This window comes from Chelon labrosus (genome assembly GCF_963514085.1).
Source record: "Chelon labrosus genome assembly, chromosome: 16".
Classification (NCBI taxonomy): Eukaryota; Metazoa; Chordata; class Actinopteri; order Mugiliformes; family Mugilidae; genus Chelon; species Chelon labrosus.
The window spans coordinates 1,863,435-1,876,930 of NC_140349.1; the positions used below are offsets into that span (position 1 = coordinate 1,863,435).

The following is a 13,496-nucleotide window of genomic DNA, read 5'->3' on the forward strand; positions in this document are numbered from 1 at the left end:
CGTGCTCCTCTCTGTGAAAGGTGAGAGAACTAACGAGTCCAAAACATCTGATAACCCATCACTGAGTAAAAACTAAAAAGAAACACACCATCATACTCTCTGCTCTGAGGCGGTGGACTGTTAATCCTGTAAAATAAGAGCAGGCTGGGCTAACATCCCTTATTACATACCTCAGTATCTTCCAACATACAGAACAAGGCTCCAGTTAATTATTACAACTCAGAAACAGGCAGTGGATGATAGTCAAAATAATCTAACATGAACTTAAACTATAAATAAGTTCCCTAGAAATCAGGTGGAGGCAGCAGATCTAAAACTTATCTGAACATGAGAGCAAGAAACAAACCACTTCAACCTGAGCCCCAGCTCGGACCAGAAGATCAAACTAATCTTCACTAAATGTTACTGAGGCTCCAACTAAACATGAAACTAACTGGAACCAGTCTGGGGTCATGAAGCGGTCCAGTGACGATAAACAGACCCGATACATAGACTTTATAGAAAGTGGACGCCAAGCCAAATCAAGTAGAGCTCCCCCCTGGTGGCTGGCTGCAGTATAGGTCATAAGCCCCACCCCAACATAAAAAGTACAGGTCAAATACATTTCAGGTAGTTAATACAACGCTGATTTAAGTTATTCAAGTTATTTGATGCTATAAAAACAGGATGGTGACATCATGATGATTGACAGTTACCACTGACAACCGCTCCATGAAGCAGTCCTGTAGGAACATGTGAGAAGGAAAACAAATAAAAAAGATGGCGCCGCCCGGTAAACCCAGGGATACCAGCATCTGTTTGACCAATGGTAGGAAGTGATTCCACAGATTACACTCCAAACCTCTTGATTAAATACTTGTAATACTTTTAGTCAGTCCAAGCTGCAGACAATCAGTCTGTAGGAACATTTCTAAAATCACGACTTTATGACTGATTGGTGTTCAAAGATATTGAGGATCAAAGGAAATAAACTGGAACAGACATGAGACTTATTTATAGCTGAGAATTAAAGAGCCCTTAAAAACTAATCCTCACAGGTATACCACGTTAAATAATGTCACTGTCAGATTAATACAGGAAATAAACAGGAGCCTGTATGTTTTGGATTTTAAATCTTGTTAAACATTTCTAAAAAACATCAGCTTTAAATGTCTCCTACTGATAACACACAATCAATCATGTGTATTAGTTAATATAATGTGACCTAAATCTGCTTTCATCATCATCACCTCTACCTCATCTGACCCACAGAAACATCTCCAGGTATCACACTCCACCGGAAAATGGACAGCGCACCAACAGGTGAGAATAAAACACCTGGATGTGAACAGGATGTCTGTGCTTCATCAGACATTTATAGATTAGATCAAAGAGAGAGAAAAAGGAGAGACTAGTTTACGTTGGTGTCCTCATAATCTCATACATAGAAATGACTCAAAGAGATACGTCCAGAAAGTAAAGAAAGAACCCAACCAGACACCTGGAACAGAACCATTAGAGTAAAATGAGCCAATATTACATATCATGTCCTCCTTGTGTCCAGTATCTGCTGTGACCTCCTTGTCACTAAATGTTTCTGGTAACTGCTGATCAGTGGTCTACAGCAGCTTGGAGGAATTTTAGCCCATTCCTCAGAACAGAACCACTTCAGTTCTGAGATGTTGGTGGGTTTCCTCACATCAACTGCTTGCTTCAGGTCCTTCCACAACATTTCTATTGGATTAAGGTCAGGACTTTGACTTGGCCATTCCTAAACATTCATCTTGTTCTTCTTTAACCGTTCTTTTGTCCGTTGCCATCATACACTTCCACAAACATGTGTTGTGAAGATCAGACTGAGACAAATCCCTGATTTATTTCAACTAAACCAGGAACTGAACCACACCTGAGTCTCATTACATTGATGGAAACACTTCTGAACACATGGAAGTGTGGATTTAATCCTAGAGGAGCACCTCTCTGATATGTAATATTGGCTCATTCTAGTCTAATATCTCTGTCTCATGTGTTTCGTTGGGTTCTCTTCTTCTACTTCCAGGACTCTCTCTTGGTGATTTTAATCATTTTTGTGCCGCATAAACCTTTAAGCAGCTTTGCATGTACAAATATACATTTATATTTTTATAAAATCTCTCAGATGGAACATTTGACCTGCAATAACCTTGTGTTTTTTCATGATGTTTTTTTAGATGTTTCTTCCAGAAGCTCCTGCTCAGTTCTTCTCACCTTGTTTGCTCTTGTGTTAACTCTCCTCTGAGGCAGTATTCCTCTGCACACATATCTGCTGTGTCTCAATCCCTATAATATCCACCGGGATTAGTCAGATTATTTATCAATCATTTAGCTGAGCTTTTATATAACCTCACATTTACATCAATCCTGAGCAATCAGATCTCAAGTGGCCACCTTAACGTCCTGGTGTGAACAAACCCGGGACCCATTTGACCGATCTGGTCTCAGAGATCAGGATGGAAGCGTCCAGGTTCAGCTCTAATCTGAGTTTTGGTCGGTGTGTGACCTGACGCTGGCCGAGCGGCCGAAGCCTCCAGGCTAAAGCAGATAGAAGCGCTGTGTGGCGTTGGTGTGTTAACTCCTCACTGAGCATGTTAACACACCAACGCCACCAGGTAACACAGCTTAGCCAGCGGTGCACCGTCACCGTCTGCTCCAGGTCCTACACCGACTGTGGATGATGTATTTAAGGCTCATGTGACCAACATGGCGCGCAACAACAAAACGCTTTTAACAACAAAACACAAAAAAATAGAACAATACAAATTACAGACAAAAATAAAACTATGCCATGAATGTTTCCAAACTGTTCATGGAGGAAGTGAACATGACTGGAAGAGTAAAGAGCAAATGTAAACTCTAATGACAGGGCTTCTATATTTATATGAGTGGATCAGAAAACCTCAGAGAATCAACACCTTTACCAGAACATGGAAAGATTTAGAAAGAAACACCGTGGTGCGTTCAAGGACAGAATGGAAATTTGACCGCCGGCTGCAAAGACGATGCTTTAAAATGTGTTTAACAGTTTGGTTTATCCAAAAACAAACAAACAAACAAACAAAAAAACATTAAAGAAAGACGTCTGGACTCGTAGAGTTCCTGGAAGACGTTTCATCATCTTCGGTTCTGAAGGACCGGTGGAGAGTTGAGGTTTAAGGAGGAACATCTGTGGGTGTTACCGATCACAGACACACCTGACTGCTGTCTGTTAATGACCAGATACTGACCTGTCACTGGGTGGGGGGGCGGCTGTTTGACCCTGTCCCATTTCCCTCGTGCTCTAACGACCCATCATCAGTCAGAGGCTCCGGTCTCAAGCTGTGAATGTTGGTGAATCCTCTGGACTGAAGTTAGGACTGGATTATAAATTGGTGTCAGATTATTTCTCAGTTTGTCCAGTTTGACATAGACGTCTCCCTTCACTCCTCTTTCGAAAGATGGTTTGAAACAGGAGCAGTAAGTGAAGACGTCTATGTCAAACTGGAGCTGAGAAATAATCTGACATCAGTTTATAATCCAGTCCTGACTTCAGTCCGGAGGTTTCACCATCATTCACACCTGGAGACTGAATCTTCTGACCAATCATGGGTCTTTACAGTGTTAGGGACAGAGGACAGGCTCAACAGCCGCCCCACCAATGACAGGTAAGTATCTGTCCATTAACAGACACTAGTCAGGTGAGTTTCTGTTGGTCAACACTCGTAGATCTTCCTAATGAACCTAAACTCCTCCACCAGTCCTTGGTAGAACCGAAGACTCGTATGAGACGTCTTCTAGAACCTCTACGAGTCCAGACGTCTGTCTTCAACCAAACCTTTAAAGTCATTTTAAAGCATCGTGTTTGCAGCCAGCGGTCAAATGTCCGTTTGTCTGATTTTCACAGGTAAAGAAAGAAGAAAGAAATTACAAAAAAAACACTTTTAAAAAAAATATATTCTCTTCAATAAAAAATACTTATTTGTAATTAGGACCTTTGAAATGGGCACATGTAAAGACGTCATGATTCCTTCTCCTTTATTCTAAAGAGTCGTTCTCTATCTATTATGACTGTGTTGAATAAACTGTTAAAACTAATAAATGGATGTAACTGTGCAACTCAGCCCTAATCTGAAAAAGTCACTCTTTATATTTCTACTTTTGTAGCCAGAAATTAGTTTTACTGTGATTTATCTTGTATAATCTATTCAGAGATCTAAATCTTCTCCATCTTTTAAATGTTATTTAATTACTCTATGTAGTGTCTTAATTCTTCTAACTTTTCATGCACATTTTAAATTACAATAAAACAGAGATAAATAAAAACAAGCTCAAACTCAGTCTGTGTCTTATTCTTTTGTTCTCAGGGCTTTAACTCCACCAACGTTACTGCAGAACCTCCTTTACTTCATGAGTCAAACAAACACACAGACACACAGAAACTGTAAATCACACCATCATTGTGTTTGAGCCGTTGTGTCCTGTGTGAAAGACTGTGACTGTGAAGCTGAAGTGTTGAACATGACCGAGTCATGGGCGTCAGTGGAGGGTCGTGTATTTTCCGCCTTCAATGACCTCTGACCTCATTCAAACATGTCTTAATATGATGGTTATGACTCCACTGCTATAGAAACCATCAACATCATCCAGATACACAATAAAACAGGACGTAGCATGGTAGACAGGTATCTCATATAGAGATGAATGTCATTACTAAAGAAAGAAACTCACTTAGAACAATTCATAAAGTCTCCTCTCACTCTCTGCAGCCACCAGCGGCACATACGTCAAATCCAGCAGAAGCATCAATGTCGACCCAATAAAATGACAGAAACATACATAACAGATGTAAATATAATTCATTTAATCACCAGAACTTTATAAACTATTTAGAGTTCTCCTCAGAGCCTGTCAACCAAGACATAGCGCTCATAGTTGCTGACCTGAAAGTTTCCCCGGCTGGGTCAGGCTAGCTAGCTCCAGGGTTGGGCGGCCTTTCCTCACAATATCCAACTTTTCCTTCAAAGTCCGCCGTGAAAATGTCTAAATAAGAAGATCTGCAACCAAATGGATAGCCTCTCCTCCTTCCTCCATGGTGGCTTCAATTAATAGCTATCAAAACGTTAACGTTGTGCAGCTAGCAACAGATGAACAGGAACCGCTAGCTTAGCTTAAACAGAGAAGCTCTCTGACCGTCCAATCAGAGGACGGTAAAACTATGGGGAAGGACTAAGAATACCAACTAGAAATGTGATTGGTTAAAGGAACAGCGTCATTACAATGTGTTTCAGTTTTACTTGTGAAGGCCCAGGAAGATTTCTTTGACTCCAGCAACACATGATGGCTGAAATATGATTGGATAAAAGCTCTAATGCTAAGCTACACTGACAGAAGCACCACAGCTGAGAGACAGACAAGACATAACATGAAAAAATAAACTGTTGGAATAATTTAATAAGATTAATGGGAAAATATTTAAATGTAAGTTTAGTCCAGTAGAGAAAACTTTACTGGAGCTGATGAACCACCACTTCTGGGTGTGATTTTTGTCTTGGTGCAGAGATTCACTGGAATTACAACTACAGACTTTATATCCTGGAAACTACATAAGGCTGCAGTTCAACCTCCTCGGGACATGAAACAGTAAATCAGCACAAATGTACCAGAATGCATCCTGCACGACGACGGCAGTAGCTAATCTACAGAACAGGGTGTTCAGTTCAAACTGTGTGATCAGCTTCATGCACATTTTAGTTTTAGAAACTCATCTTGTTTGTGGTGAGTGTTTTAGTTCCAGGGTTCCACCAGCAGAGGGCAGTAAAAGCAAACAGATAACAGGTATTTGATACAACTGATTGAAGTACTGGTACAGGAGGAAGTACTCAGATCCTTCACTGAGGTAAAAGTACCACAGATACTTCATCACAAATAAAAGTTCTACCATCTAAATCCTACCTACAGCCTGTTAAACAACACTGAGTCCTCTGCAGCAAACACAGAAAGATCTGAGCTTCATCTAGAGACGTGTTCCAGACCTGTTTCAGGCTTCACTTCCATTCATGAGTGTAAATACTAATTTATTTTTGAGAAACATGAACTAAATTAAATGTTTTTCACGACAACAGAAGCCACAGAAACAGGGCCGTTTCAATGAATTTAGGGGCCCCAAGCAAAATGGTCATGGAGGCCCCCCCCCCACGCAAAGCCTACAGGAACCACAGCATAGCCATACAGTTTAAGTTCACCCACACTTTATATAAATAAAATAGTGAAAATACTGCTGTTGCATACTCTGTGCAAAACATTTGAACATTTGCAAAAAAACACCACAAAAAAGTGCACAATAACTAAATCCAACATACTTAAACACACACACACACACACACATATATATATACATACATACATACACTCACATTAACATTTGTCAGTTCTCACAAAGTGAGAGAATAAAACACTGCCATCTTGTTCACAAACAACCTATAAAGAGTGCAGGTTGTAACATAAATAGTATACACACACACACATAAGATTAACCTTTCAGGCCATCATGTGCAAACTATCTAAAACTGCTGTTTACGAGCCTTGGCTTCAGCAAAGGCAACCACAATGTCCTCCATGTCCAAAGACCGGCGAACATCACGCTCAATTGATGTAAGTGCCAGTCCTGTGAGCCTTTCTTGGCCCATGGTGGACCTCATGTAATTTTTTATCAGCTTCAAAGCTGAAAAGCTCCTCTCACCAGAGGCCACTGACACAGGGAGAGTCAAGAGTAGACGCAAAGCAATGCTTAAATTACTGTACAAATCCAGTAGCTTCTCACTGTATAAACAGTGATTATGGAACAGATCTGCGTCTTCCTTATCCCGTTAATAAACATATTACAGTATGTAACCATATTCCGTCCGTTCGAAAAAAAAAGTTACACTGACTGTTCTAGTTTGTTATAAGCAGCATTGGCCGTCAGGCAGGTAGCTAACATAACCATTTTTTTGCTAGCCTACAGTACCTGCTGCGAAATTACACCATTTGTACAAGACAAGTAGAGATATTTTATCCAGTGTAATTTCTTATCCTCCTCTTCCTTTTTCTTCTTCCTCTTTTGGCTTCCTGACGGATAATTCCGCTTCATTGTGACTCCCGAGGTTTTATATTTTGCCGGCAGCAGAGATCACGAACCTGGCTGGCTGGCTGCTGTCAGCGACGACTGAGAGGGGCCCCCTTGAGGGGGATCCCGATAACAGTGTCATTGCACTTTACTGCATTAACTATCAAAGGGGCGCTCACACAGTTTGTCGTTGCATTTTATTCTTAACCAGTCGTTGTCTTGGGGCCCCAGGCCAGCTCGGTGCCCCAAGCAATTGCTTGGTTTGCTTGCCTTCTCGCGACGGCCCTGCACAGAAACCCTCACTGGCAGAAAACCAAACACTGAAGGTGACAATAATTCACTCCACTGAACATCTGAGTTAAACTGTGATGAAGACCGAAGATGAAAACATCAGCTCTAAAACTGAAAAGATTCTTTATTTCTGTTTGAAATGATGAATCACGTCATGAAGTCAAATATGTATTGAAGCCAAGAATGAGTCTGATGATCACATGACTGTAGCAGAAACCTTTTAGAGTCATGAGACGTTCAGATTGATTGAGACTAATATATCTGGACGTTCACTTTGTTTTACTGAGTTTATCAACAGGATTCTGGATAGAGATAGAAATGATGGAACCTTACACTTCCTTTACTCAATCACTAACTGTTTGATCATCTCAGCTTTTCTCTGGATTTAAATAATAAAATAAAATGATTGAAAAGAGTCAACATGAGAAGAAGTGAGTTGATGAGCAGATCTTTATTATTTAGAAGCAGTGAAACAACATTGAAACACAGCAAGAAGCCAGTAAATCCTGTTATTGAAAGATGTGAAAGCTCCAGCTCCTCCATGGAGGGAGGCAGCACCGTCGGGGGGTGGGGCTCTACCCACTACAGAGAGACAGAGACAGAGAGAGATACTGGGAGTTTGGGTGAAGCTGCTCTTCAGTCTTTCACTTCCCTCTCTGAGCTCGGTAACCGTGGCAACAGACAGGCATCACTGCTGAACCACAGCAACAGACAGGTTTCAGGACTAAAGAGGAAACTTTGAAAGTGTCATTTTGTTCCTCTGATGTCTTCATGTTTCATCTACAAACTACTAATTCTTAGTTTGACACTTTCAACACATTTGACTTGATGTGACAAATGTCAGATTTCTATTATTTTACAGGATCTTAACAGTTTCAAACAGAACAGACCTAGATGGTGTGTGTTTGCTTTGCTTCTTCAACATGATCATTGTTAAAGATAAAGAGCCTTTATTTGTCATTATATTATACAAGTATCATATAACGAGATTGCATGGTCAGACATGGAGGGCTGGTCCTGAGCCGCTGCACTCGCGCGCGCCGCCACTGTGGGCCAATCTGACTGGTGCCTAACACCTAGCATGTTTTGATGATGGGAGGAAACCGGAGTACCGGGAGAAAACCCACGCAGACACGGGGAGAACATGCGAACTCCACACAGAAAGGCCTCCGCCCCGGAGAACAGCGACCTTCTTGCTGTGAGGCACCAACGCTACCCACTGTTCCACCGTGCTAACCACTGAATTCCACATTAAAACTCATCCAATGAATCCAACTCAGACATCATGCTGTTTAAATAGAACAGTGAGCATTGAACAGAGTGATCCAAGTCCCTGTTGGAGTCACTCAGATCATTTCCATAGAGAGTGACTTTGCATCAGCAGCACCATGCTCCAGTGCTCTGGGAGAGTTTATAGTCCTGAGAGTTGAACACTGGATGACTGACAGCTGTCCTTCATGACAACAGAAGCCACAGAAATCCTCCTCATCAAAAACATGACTTTGATCTGCGTCCTCATCTGGACTCTCCTCTGCTGCTGCTTCACAGGTAAAGTCCAGAGAATCAAACTCCTCTCCTCTATCAACATCCGTCCCTCTGAAATGAAGCCCACAAAACCATCAAGCTGCTTTATGTTTTTGTCTCTGTATCCTCAGAGTCCAGAGGCCAGGTCACAGTGACTCAGCCTGGAGCAGTGAGGTCTGCTCTGGGAGGAACCGTCACCATCAGATGTACAACTAGTCAGGACGTTCATGTTCATAGCAGTGAGTGTTTTTTAACTTGCAACAACTACCACCGTTTACACTGGTACCAACAGAGACATGGAGGTGTTCATAAACTTATCATCAGTAGTTCCTCTAATAGAGTATCAGGGATTCCAGATCGTTTTTCAGGCAGTGGATCAAACTCTGACTTCACTCTGACCATCAGTGGAGTCCAGACTGAAGATGCAGCAGTTTATTACTGTCAGAGTGCTCACCACATCAACAGTCAGTGGGTGTTCACACAGTGAAAAACCGTCGTACAAAAACCTCCCTCAGCTGAAGAGGAACTGATCAACAGCTGAAACCAAAACACTACAAAAAATTATGAAATAATGTTTCACAGTTTTATCTCATCAGGACACATAAACAATGGCAGTTTCTCATTTCATAAATCTGTCTCTGTAACATTTGTACAGAAGTCTTAATTTTTTTTCTCCAAATAAAACCTTCATGTCCAACAAATATGAATGAAACCTCATGAATGTATAAAATTATTATTTTCAACTTCATGAAAGGTTTTTATTGGTTTTCCTAAAATTCAAGAAAATAAATCCAATCACAAAATATGAATCCAACTGAATCTAAAACATATCTATTTATTCATTTTGAAAGTGTGTGTTATCATGGATAGCAGCAGATGTCTGTAGTCCAACTCATTATTAGTCTCTAAGACACAATTAGTTCAGAGGAACTTTCAGTTTATCAGATAACTTCATCATTGTTGTGAAGTAAAGCCTTAAAGTGTCAACATGCTTCAGTCATTATTACATAACTGAAACGTAAATTTATATAGAAAATCTCTAAGTTATCAAATTCCCTCAAGTTACAATAAATTATTAATTACTAAATTAATTAAAGATAACTAATTACTTAGTAGGAATAATTAGTTACTAGATGGCTAGAGGGAGCAGGGCTAAACAGTCAGCTGACTGCATGGACCATCAGCTACCTCACCAATAGATCACAGTATGTGAGGCTTCATGGCTGTGTGTCTGATGAGGTTCTGGAGATCCACAAGGGACAAGACTCTCTCCATTCCTCTTCTCCATCTACACTTCAGACTTCCGTTACAACACAGACAGCTGCCACATCCAGAAGTTCTGGGATGATACAGCCATCATTGGACAGATATCAGACGGTAACGACCTGGAATGCAGGAAGGTGGTTGAGGACTTTGTCTACTGGTGTGAACACGATCACCTTCACATCAGTGCCACCAAGACAAAGGAGATGGTGACTGACTTCCAAAGGAAGGCATCGCAAACCACACCGGTGAACATCCAGGGATTAGACATCGACATCGTAGATGGATATAAATACCTGGGTGTTCATCTGAACAATGAATTGAACTGGTCTGAGAACACTAATGTCCTATACAGGAAGGGACAAAGTCTCCTCCACCTGCTGAGGAGACTGAGGTCCTTTTGGGTGTGTACATGTGGTGGAGTCACAGAGAGGGACAAAAAGAGACTGGTCAAACTGATGAAGAGGTCCAGCTCCATCCTGGGCCGTCCTCTGAACTCAGAGGAGCAGGTGGGGGAGAGGAGGATGTTGGCTAAACTGTCAAACATAAGGAACAACCCCTCTCACCCCCTGTAAGAGACAGTTGGGACTTTAGGAAGCTCCTTCAGCCGAAGACTGCTGCACCCACAGTGATAGAAGGAACGCTTCCTGAGGTCTTTTGTCCCCTCAGCAGTCAGACTCTTTAACATCAGCATTTCTTAGCTCTGCTGCTGCTGAGCTTCTTTTCTTGGACATACATCAGTAAATATCAGCTTATCCCTGTCATTACCTCATGTCTTTTTAGTGCAATACTTGGTGCAACTCCTACTGGAGTTTGTTTTATTCATGATATTCATGAATGTCACTATGTATATTGAGAATCCTTACCACCTCAACCCTCTATTTACACTAGTTAGTTTCTTCATCTTCTGGTTAGCTACTGAAAACCTGATGTAATATACAGATATTTTTGTACCATAACATATTTACTGTTATATAGTAAATTTTTATATTTTGCTCTGTTGTTCCCTGCCACTGTAACATCCTAATTTCCCCACCGGGATAAATAAAGTTCTATCTTACCTTATTTTATAAACTATATTTTTGCTGGTTAAAAAACAATGATTCTGATCACATCTTTAATCTAAAATGATAACAACCTGAGATAATTTCCTGAACGGAGACACTGTGATCCTCAGTCAGTAGCTGCAAAGTGATAATACATGATGTAAACCTGTAGTTGATGAATTAGATAGAAAGATTAAATGTGAGTGAGATGAGATGACTTCCAGCAAATATTAAAAAAGAAGATAATGATTATATTGTTGGAAAAAATCTGAGATAGAGGATTTGATTTGAAGAAGAAACTTTATTGTCTTAAAACACACATGAACAGATGAAGGAACAGAACAAGAGGGTAACTCAACAGACAGGACAAAGGACAAAGAGAAAGACAGGACTATATATACACACAAAGGCTAAGGAGACACAGGTGAGACTACTGAGGGAGGAACACACAAGGAGAAACCAATCATTTAATCAGAGGGAAAACACAGACAGGAAGTGAAGCAGGACAAGAAACACCAAGGAAGAAGATTTAAAAATAAAAGCAGCAAACGCAAAGAAAACCAGACAGGGTCACAGAAAATGTTCCAAATTCAATGTCATGAAGAGAAGAAGGTTCTAAAGTTAATATCATGACAGGTTCCACAGGAGAGCAGCCTTGTAGCTGAAGGCTCTACCTCCCATTCTACTTTATGAAACTGTAGGAAGAACAATGAAGCTTGAACTCTGAGAGAGAAGTGTCTGACTGGGGTCAGATGGTTCTATGAGGTCTTCAAGACACCATGGAGCTTAGCCTTTAACAGTCTAGTATATAAGGAGGAGGGTTCTATGTTCTATTTCTCTGTTCACAGGGAGAGAGGATTGTGTTGTGTTTAGTTGGAGTTAAATTTCGTGTTAATTAGTCGTGTTAGTGGTGTTTCATTAAGACTTAAACTCATTAATGTCTAAAAGACACTTGTGGAAGACATCAATAGGTCTGTGTCATCTGGAGAGACAACAATGTAGAGTTGAGTATTATCAGTGTAACAGTGAATATTGCTGCCATGTCTCCTAATGTCACTGCCCAGAAGAATCATAGAAAGACTGAAGTTGACTGGTCCTCATTCATAGAGTGAGATAGAACATAAACCACTTAGAAACATGAAGACCCAAACTTCTATGTAGGGAGAGGGTTAATGCAGAGTTTAGGATTGATCTGATTATCACTGATCAGCATAGAGTTCCAACAGACCTGAGATCAGCAGACCAAGAACCTCTAAGAGTAATGTGCATGAATAAAATAAACTGTTCAATAAATAACAGGAGAATAATCATTGCTTCTAAATGTGGAGAAAATAAAGAGTTGAATCTGAAAGATGACTCATCTACTAAGAGGAACAAATGAAAAACCAAAAACATAACTTTTCAACCTGATCATACAAATGGAAAAACACACGAGACAGAGTGAAACCAGATTAATAAACTACTGCTGTATAATAAACTACTGCATCATCTGCATAGTGACAAAGTTGTTGGTGCCTCCATCTGCAGAAACTATAAAAAAAAAAAATAATCAGCCTCTACTTTAAAAACCTGGTTAATAGTAACCATAACCATTTTCATATTTGTCTTCCAATGAGAATATAAGAAACATATGATAATAAACTGTGTTAAATATGATTTATTCATAGATGTTGTTCTAAAATAGCATCACTGACACATTTTAATAAAGAGTCAGATCATTTCCATAGAGAGTGACTTTGCATCAGCAGCACCATGCTCCAGTGCTCTGGGAGAGTTTATAGTCCTGAGAGTTGAACACTGGATGACTGACAGCTGTCCTTCATGACAACAGAAGCCACAGAAATCCTCCTCATCAAAAACATGACTTTGATCTGCGTCCTCATCTGGACTCTCCTCTGCTGCTGCTTCACAGGTAAAGTCCAGAGAATCAAACTCCTCTCCTCTATCAACATCGTCCCTCTGAAATGAAGCCCACAAAACCATCAAGCTGCTTTATTTTTTTTGTCTCTGTATCCTCAGAGTCCAGAGGCCAGGTCACAGTGACTCAGCCTGGAGCAGTGAGGTCTGCTCTGGGATGATCTGTCACCATCACCTGTAGGACCAGTAGAAATATTTATAGCAACCACTTTTCCTGGTACCAACAGAGAGATGGTGGAGTTCCTAAACTTCTCATTTACTATGCTAGCACTAGAGCATCAGGGATTCCAGATCGTTTTTCAGGCAGTGGATCAAACTCTGACTTCACTCTGACCATCAGTGGAGTCCAAACTGAA

The 13,496-nt window shown here is 40.6% G+C and overlaps 1 long non-coding RNA gene across 1 annotated transcript; it reads left to right on the plus strand.

The window, feature by feature from the left end:
- Window positions 1–4,331, plus strand: LOC311501522. The gene is made up of 3 exons (XR_014699515.1): window positions 1–20; window positions 1,252–1,302; window positions 2,190–4,331. It is a non-coding gene; the product is annotated as an uncharacterized lncRNA (long non-coding RNA).
- Window positions 4,332–13,496: the final 9,165 nt, after the last annotated feature.